Below are 9,178 nucleotides of genomic sequence, written 5' to 3' on the forward strand. Positions count from 1 at the left end.
CCGTATTGGGGAGACAGGAGCCGACTGATTAGTCCGGTGACCTTTTCTGGAGACAAACAACAGTCGATTTGATAAAATACACACAAAACCTTTAATGTAAGACTGAACTCATTCAACAGTTTACGCATATTTAGACTAATATGAACACAAATCTGTCTGATGCATATGAATATTTGGACTGGTTCTTTGCCCCATAGTGCTGCTGGAACCCCAGATCTGTTGCTCTTGGAAAAAGGATGCGTTTGTCTCTGTGATTAAGCAGGACATACATGCAGTGCAGAACAGCTGACATGTAAAAGAGCAGCTGAGACCCGGCGTCCTCCTCAATGTGGACAGGTGACACTGGCAGGCCTGGTGTTGACTGTTGCTGTTGGCTGTTGCTGTTGACTCAGCTGCAGTCATTGTCAGCTTTTACACATGGTAACCAGAGCAGGGTCACAACTAAACAGACCCTGAAGAGGCCTGAGGATCCAGATCTGAATCTGAAGAGTCAAAACTAGGCCAAAAGGGTCTTTAAATTGGGGGGGCGGGGGGCACCGACATGACAGTAGTGTCTTTTCCATTGGACATCTGCACAAAACTTTACCAATATTTACTAAATGTTGAAAAAATAGAAGTATGTAATGTCGGTTTTCCCATTAAATCACAAATGCAATGATTTGTTTATTTATTATTGCGAGATGACACGAGAAGTCATTCCATGAACATGATGACGAACATAAATATTTACAGATATATTCATTATTATTATATATTACCCCTCTATCTCCTACTAAATTCTAAAATGATGTGGTTTCCTAGTGTGTCCACACATACCGACACGTTTCTTTTAAAACTCTTCTTCTTCGCTTGTTGTAACGTCCGTCAACATCTGTTTTTTTTAAATTTTTTTTTATTTGTGTGGCTCTAGTTGCGGAAAAAAGTCTTTTCATTGCACATTTTTATTTGATCACAACACGATCTAATGCTATATCACAAAATGTTCCTGTGTTCAAACTTAAATTATGTTTTACAGACATTACAGTTTAAGATCCTGTTCAAATGTTCATATTCTATTAGTTCACAACTAACATCATAACATCATTTTGAACAATCCCAACAAAGGAACTAACATTATTTAATAAAAGAGTGTTACATAAACAAAATATAAACAAAAAACAAAAATGAACCTCTGCAATATCTGCATTTGAATAAATACCTAAAAATATTGATACAGAACTTTTTAATATCGATACAGTATTGTGAAATGAAATATCACAATATATTGCAGAATTGATATTTTCTTCCACCCCTAGTTCTCACCCTTCCAGACGCTGATACTTCCACATTTCCATAGAAACCATTGTGAGGTTGGTTCTCACACAAACATACGTGGCCATGACAGCAGTTACAGCATTATTTCCTCTCGAGGTGTTGACCTTTGACCCTTGTTTTGTTCATTTGTAAGAGCTGGAAAGTGTACTGAAGTGAACTGGCCTGTGGTTTTCTCATTCCTCTGCAGTTCAGCGTCACATTCTACGGTTCTCAGTAACAGGATAACAGGATAATTTAAACCCTCCGATGGTTTGAACCCCTGCTGCGTATGAAAAAAGAGCATTTAGAGCGGCGGATTCTCCATGCTGAACTACCTCCACCCCACCAAAGAACTGTGAAGGGCTTATGGAAGGTCAGGTGACCCCTCCCCCACTCCCCCCACACTAATATGATCTCTTCACATAGTCTCTATATCCATGAAATACTGATTTATAACACGCTTATCGGCACACAGCAGAGCAGCTTAGCTCCGACTGACCAATCCTGTGGCCACTCTTGCTCCTCCTCGGCCTTGGTTCTCACCTTTGCACGTTTGACACCAGTACAACGGGTATAAAACAAAGTAATGCTGCTGATTGCTATCCACCTGGATTCTGCTAAGCTGAGGTTGGGGGGGGAGTAATAAAGAAAGGAATGTGGTTTGAACATCCAAGGGGATTATTTCTATACATTTCCCCTTCGCCGTGTAACACCTGGAGGGATTTCTGTATGTATTCCAGAGTGTTTTCATGTTCCACTATGGCTGAAATCCCCTTTGTTGTTTTTGGATGGAGTTCAGAAGCACTTATTACAAGCAGCCAGAGCCTTACAGATACATTCATGGCAGCTTGATCTACTTCTTTTGTGTTTTCATGCTCTTTACGGCTGAAGAAATGTGGGTGAACACTGAGATCTAACGCTTTACATCCAGTTGTTTCAGGCAAAATCATCAAAATATTTCCTTATTATTAATAAGGCCGGTTACTTTGAACATACTAATCAAATGTTTATGAAATCCCATATTATGAAATTTAATGATTTGGTTTACCATAAAAGAGTGTTTTTCAACCTTGGGGCTGGAACCCCATGTGGGGTCGCCTGGAATTCAAATGAGGTTGCCTCAAATTCATAGTAATTGATAAAAAAAACAAACAAACAAAAAAAACTTACTAATAAAAAATCTATGGCGAGTTGAGAGACAATCACAATACATTAAAGATATGACAAACTGAGCCTGAAACTGCAGCACTGTGGTTCTGTTTATCTGTCAAATGTTCATTGTGGTCAGTTTCAGATGCTGCAGCTCTTTCATAATTCATAGTTTGAGTTCTTGTTTGTTCAGTATTAATTGTCAGCCTTGTAAATCCAAGCTGAACTGATTGTACATATCCTGACCAAGGAAAATCCAATTCTCCCTTTGTGCAGTAATCTACACCTGGCTTTACTGCCTCCGTCCACAATAATATACATTATATAGACAAAATGTCATCTAAAATTAACATGTATTTGAAACATAGGATAGAAAACTATTACAGGATCAACGTTTTGAATGTCTGGGGTCGACAGAAATTTGTGATGTTAAAATGGGGTCAGGAGTAAAAAAAAGGTTGGAACCACTGATATAAAATAATGCAAATAATGTATAAAGCCAAATTAAAGTGACTCCCTGTCTGTGTACAAAAGTTCTTCTCAACATGAGTCAAAATATGATTTGCAAGATGTTTATAAATTTTCAAAAATCTAGAAAAGAGACTAACAGAAGATGTATATCTGCTGTTGGAGTTAAACTATAGAATGAGGCCAGTATGGATTCAAGAATGTGTAGCTCATTTTTGGTTTTTAAAAAAATGGTATGTGTAAGTGCCAGCTAGTATTTATTTTGTCACATTTGGGGAGGAGTCATGTGAGAGTGGTACCTAATTCACCGAAGTAGTAAAATCAGCTGTTTTTGCCTGTTGAATGAATGAACTGAGAGGGTGAAGGGTGAAGGTCCTACTTTGCTGACTGCCACCAAAAAAGTATACTATCTTGGACATTTTTAGATAATGTTGGATTATTTCACTGTTTGTTTTTTAGCCTTAATAAACATATGCAACGACATTCCGTTGGAGCTCAGTTTTTATTATTTAGCAGCGCATCCAGCCGGTAAAGATTCTTTTTTCCCTCGCGTAGCCTCTCGGCAACTACATCATTGTTTTATTAAAAGTCGCCCAACAGTATGTAAGGCAATTTATTAAGATCTAATAATTAATAAGTACATAATTTATTTTTGACTCTACATTAAATTACCATTAATTTGGTTGGTTAGGTTTTCTGTTTTTCTGGTTTAGTTTCACTTTTGTATGTTTTTTATTTATTTATTTTTTTAATTATACATTTACATAAACATGTACTAAGGAACATAAGGACATAAGGAACCACACAGACACAATAAAAAAAAAAACTAATTATACAACAAACCTACAGACCTTTTAAAGACAAAAAAGATAAAAAAAAACAACAAAAAACAACAACAAAATAAATAACATTATCAACTCTTCTTTGCGACGCTCAGGGCTGATGAAGAGTTAATATAAAGCAAACTAACAACAAATGTCTCCATCAAAAGGACATAGGAGACAGAAGGACACTGTTGTTGACAGTTTGTTTGCATTTTCGTTTTTCTTTTTCCTGTCTTGAACACTGGGTAGCTTCATTTGTTCGATAGGAGGCATTAATATAAGTATTATGCTTTTGCCTTTTCTGTCACTAACCTATTGGTAATGTTTGTAGTGTTGACAGTGGTTGTATTATGGGATGACTGAATAAAGAATTTCATCATCACCATCATCATCATCATCTATTCTTCTATATTTTTTTATTTATTTTTAATCTATTCTTGTATTTTACTTTGTTATTTTGGTTTTTATTTATTTTTCTGTGCTGTACTTGGGTCCACTGTGGTTGTTTTAAAGTGCTTTACAAATACAGTTGGATTAGATCATAATTTCATCATCATAATTTAATCCACGCAGACAAATGAGTCGAGTCATTCGATGCGAGGCCTTGGACCGAGTTCAGAAGGTTAAAGTGGAGACGACTAAAGCTGAATGTGTGTCAGCGTCTACTGAAACAGACGCTCCAATCATGTCAGTCCATGTCTTAAGGGCACAGGCAAATGAGTAGAGTCACCTTGTTGTAACAGAAAAAATCCGACTGTGTTTGCACCGATGTGGGTCAAGGTCCAGTTCTACAGTGTGTGATTGAACTGTAACAGCAGAATGAGCATAAAAACCAGTGGGAGAGCTTTGGAGACAGATGGAAGAGAAAAGAACGAAGCTCAACACGGATGGAGATGAAGGTGAATATGGACGGGGTTGTGTTCTCCTGAATCAAACCATTTGTAAACGGAGTCATCTTCCGTGCAAACGTAAGGAACCAATATAAGAACAATCAGCTGTTCACATCCAAGTGTAAAACATCCAGGTGTTTCCCACATCCGTCAAAGCTGGACTCAAACACCCTGAAGGCACACACTGACCCACAGCAGACACTTAGTAAGAGTGAGTACTGGGAAGAATCTGGCAATACCATACAAATCACAATACTAGGATCACAATATGATATATCATGATACTATTAAAAAGGCACTTTTGTGTTTGTTTGCTGAATAGAAACACTAAAGCACAGACTGCAGCTATGATTTGTGGCTCATTTTAGTTCTTACAAATAAAATCACAGTCTACTTTTCACTTCAGCTGAAAAATGAACCTGAAACTGGAACGAAATAATGTCTGACCAAACTATTAGACTGATTCTCACTAGGGCTGTGTATTAGTAAGAATCTGGTGATACGATACAAATCACAATATTAGGATCACGATATCACGATATATCATAACACTGTTAAAAAGGCAATTTTTTGTTTGTTTCTTTTTTTTGAATGATTTTTTCCTGGAAGAATTAAACTACACCAGAAATATGCACAAATACTAAACACATGAATTTTTGTCTCGATTTAACCTTTGTTAAGTGATCATCATTTATTATCATATTATCCTCTGTATTTGGCTTTTTTTTTTTTTTTTTTACTGTAAATCATGTATTTTCCTGTATTTACAACCAACCAACATTTAGGACTGGATTAGTCTGGATCAGTGACTCACACCTGGTCCAATGGCACTACTTTTATTCTGGAACCATATGACCTGTAGACCAGTGGAATCACACTATATAAGTTTTTGTCTTTAGAGTCTAATTTGTTAAATAATAAATAAATAAAACCCAACAAGCTTTTATTTATTTATTTTTTATAGTTTTCTGTGTAAATTATAAGATGAGGCTCAATATTGTTAAAATTACACTTATTTTTCTTAAGAAATTTTAGTTTTTTCAGGTTATTCACATTTTTATTTTTTGTTTGGATAGTTTGTAAATGTTAAATATCCCATAAAGACCCAGTGTTACTTTTCAGTCAGTTCCCAAATGAATTTTTGTCTCTATTTAACCTTTGTTAAGTGATTTATCCCCATTTATTATCATATTATCCTCTGTATTTTGCATTTTCAGTGTAAATCATGTATTTTCCTGTATTTAATTTCCTATATATAATTTAATGTTCAAGAAAACTGACAGTAAATTCAAAGCTTATTATATCAAAACAGAGAAAACTGAAGAAAAAGTGACTTATTCAGCAAAGAAAACAAACACAAACCACTATCTTTTTGCATCATTTTTACATGTGTGTTTTTGCCACGTTATGTCTTTTCCATCACGTTCTTTTTGCGGAATAAAAACACTAAAACACAGACTGCAGCTGTGATTTGTGGCTCATTTTTGGCTAATTTTGGTTACATTTTAGTTTTTACAAATAAAATCACTGTCTACTTTTCACTTCAGCTGAAAAATGAACCTTAAACTGGAACGAAATAGTGTCCGACCAAACTATTAGACTGATTCTCACTAGGGCTGTGTTTTGGCAAGACTGTGGAGATACGATACAAACCACAATACTGGGATCACCTTACGATATATCACAATATATCATGATACTGTTAAAAAGGCAATCTTTTGTTTGTTTCTTTTTTTTTTTTTAATGATTATTTCCTTGAAGAATTCAATTACACCAGAAATATGCACAAAAACTGAACACATTTTTATTTGATCACAACAGGATCTAATGCTATATCACAAAATGTTCGTGTCAAAACTTAAATTCTGTTTTACAGACAGTACAGTTTAAGATCCTGTTCAAATGTTCATATTCTCTTAGTTCAGAACTAACATCCGAACATTATTTTTGTGCAATCCCAACAAAGGAACTAACATTATTGAATAAAAGTGTTAAATAATAATAAATAAAATAGAAACAACACAACAAAAATGAACCTCCACAATAACTGCATTTCAATAAATACCTAAAAAAAATATCGATACAGTGCGTTTTAATATCACTACAGTATTGTGAAATAATATATCACGATATATTACAGAACCGATATCTTCTTACACCCCTAATGATTAGGGCTGTGTATTGGCAAGAATCTGGCGATACGCTACAAATCACAATACTAGGATCACGATACGATGTATCACGATACTGTTAAAAAGGCATTTTTTTGTTTGTTTCTTTTTTTAAATGAATATTTCCTTGAAGAATTGTACTGTTATAATTATACAGAAAACTCAATAAAGAGTTAAGTTACAAAAAAAAAATATATATATATATATATATGTATGCACTGTTTTTTTCTTTTGTACTCATTTGTTTTCTTGTTTGTCGGTTCTTTTTGTTGTTTTTTTTTGTCTGTTTTATTTGGGGGTTTTTTGGTTACTGTTATAATTGTACATAAAACTCAACAGAGATTTAAGTTCCAAAAAACTAAATAATGTATGCACTGTTTTTTCTTTTGTACTCATTTGTTCTCTTGCTTGTCAGTTCCTTTTTTTGTGTCTGTATTTTTTTGTTTATTTATTTTTTGTTAGTTATAATTTTTCAGAAAACTCAATAAAGATTTAAGTTACAAAATAGTAGTAATAATAATGATAATAATAATAATAATAATAATAATAATAATAATACTGTATGCACTGGAATTCCACATCTTTGTATGTACTGTTACATTGCTCCAAAAAGATGAATAATAAAATAATCAAATAAATAAATAAATACTGGGTGTTGACTTGTGCATCTGTGTCCATGGGACCAGTAGAACCAGTAGAACCTGAGGCCCACACAGATGGAGCTTCTTTCTTTTTTCCCTCCACAACAAATGCAGCAACAGGAAGAAGTTGTGTATTCCCAGGAAGCATGACACACATTTACACTCCTTTAAAGCTCAGTTTACGCAGATGCGGCTGCGTTTTGGTGCCCGTTCATTAATATGCCCCTGGGATCATGTGCCTGTTCGGTTCCAGTCGGTGGTCGGTGGACCCGGTGGACCCGGTGTGCTACATTCACGGACCAACATTTCATTTCGTGCAATTTACTGCGTTTTCATTTCACAGCCTGCGTTTTTTTTTTTTTTTTTTTTTTTTTTTTTGTGCGGCCAGTGTGGGAAAAGCATGCGTCCGTCCGCACATCAAAGCCGGCTTCAGCATCACATCCTCCATCTGCAGAGACGATGCAGACACAGAAACCAGAACCTAGAACCTAGAACCCAGAACACACACTGGACCCATTGATGAAACAGAAACAATAAGAGCAGGTGTGTCCAAGACTGAGCAGATGGAGGAAACACACACTGAATAATAACCCAGACTGTGCGTGTGTGTGTGTGTGTGTGTGTGTGTGTGTGTGTGTGGGGGGGGGGGGGTTCCAAATGGAGGCGGATTTGAACATTAACATGAACATTCACCCCCCCCACCCCACCCCCCAGTGAGGATGAGGAGAACATGCAGGAGCAGAACCCCTCTTACCACAGAACATGACCGATGCGTCCGGAGGTGTCCACGGTCCAGTCGAGAAAAAAACACCCCCACAGGACAAACCCCCCCCCTCCCCCCAGAAAAAGAAGAAGAAGAACACAGCCTGGGTTCATAAAAGCCCGTATCTGTCCGTGCATGAAAACAGCCGCTGGCTCCGGAGCGTTCACATCCCAATTGGAATTCAGCAGCAGCGTCTGGAGCTCCGCTGCGTCGGAGTCCTCCTGCGCATCAGGACCTGGTTCCGACACAAGACCAGAGCGGACCGGACCCCCTTCTGCACCAGAACGGACCCCCTTTCTGCACCGGATGAAAACCCTCTATTCCACACAGCCAACGGGAGCCACACTGTCACAACAAAGCCCCTCCCAGATGTTACATGCCTCCAATGTGCGCCGTAATCCGGTCCGTGAACGCATCACCAGGTTGTTGCGGAGGTTTGGTTCGACAGCTTTTAATGAGTCCAAATGGGTTCGAACCGGATCGGACCATCAGGACAGAGTTTATGCACCAGCTCTGAAAACATCTGAGTCATATTCTAAGAGCAGAGCTTTTAAACTCATGTTAGTTCAGGTTCCACATCCAGTCTAATCTGATCTAAAGTGGACCACAACCAAAAAAATAATATGAATAATAGAACAAAAACTGATAAATGATGTCAACTTTAAGGTTTTAAATGTGTTTGTGAGTGAAAAAAGTACAATATTGTAATGACAATGTTCACAGCTACGAACTGTACTTGAACACAACATGAACAAACGAACAAACTGGAAATTCTGAAGAAAAATAAGTGAAATGTTAATAATATTACACCTTACTTTATCATTTATACATGTTCAGTGGATCTACAAATACACACAACATTTAATAACAGACTGAATATTGGTCCAATTCCACAGACTTCTATTCAGACATTTCAGTTTGTTCATATTTTTGTAAAAGGCTAGTCTGTAAATGTAAACATGTTAGTGTAATTTTTTTT

At 36.5% G+C, this 9,178-nt stretch overlaps 1 protein-coding gene across 1 annotated transcript in view; it reads right to left on the reverse strand.

Moving 5' to 3' along the window:
• Positions 1-8,230, reverse strand: part of ccdc120b (coiled-coil domain containing 120b) — a 29,389-nt gene extending 21,159 nt beyond the window's left edge. The window contains exon 1 of the mRNA XM_030133770.1: positions 8,191-8,230. The gene's annotated coding sequence lies outside the window, so the exon portion shown is untranslated. The remainder of the gene's footprint in view (positions 1-8,190) is intronic.
• Between the last annotated feature and the right edge of the window lie 948 nt (positions 8,231-9,178).

The sequence above is a fragment of the Sphaeramia orbicularis genome, chromosome 5, assembly GCF_902148855.1.
Source record: "Sphaeramia orbicularis chromosome 5, fSphaOr1.1, whole genome shotgun sequence".
Classification (NCBI taxonomy): domain Eukaryota; kingdom Metazoa; phylum Chordata; class Actinopteri; order Kurtiformes; family Apogonidae; genus Sphaeramia; species Sphaeramia orbicularis.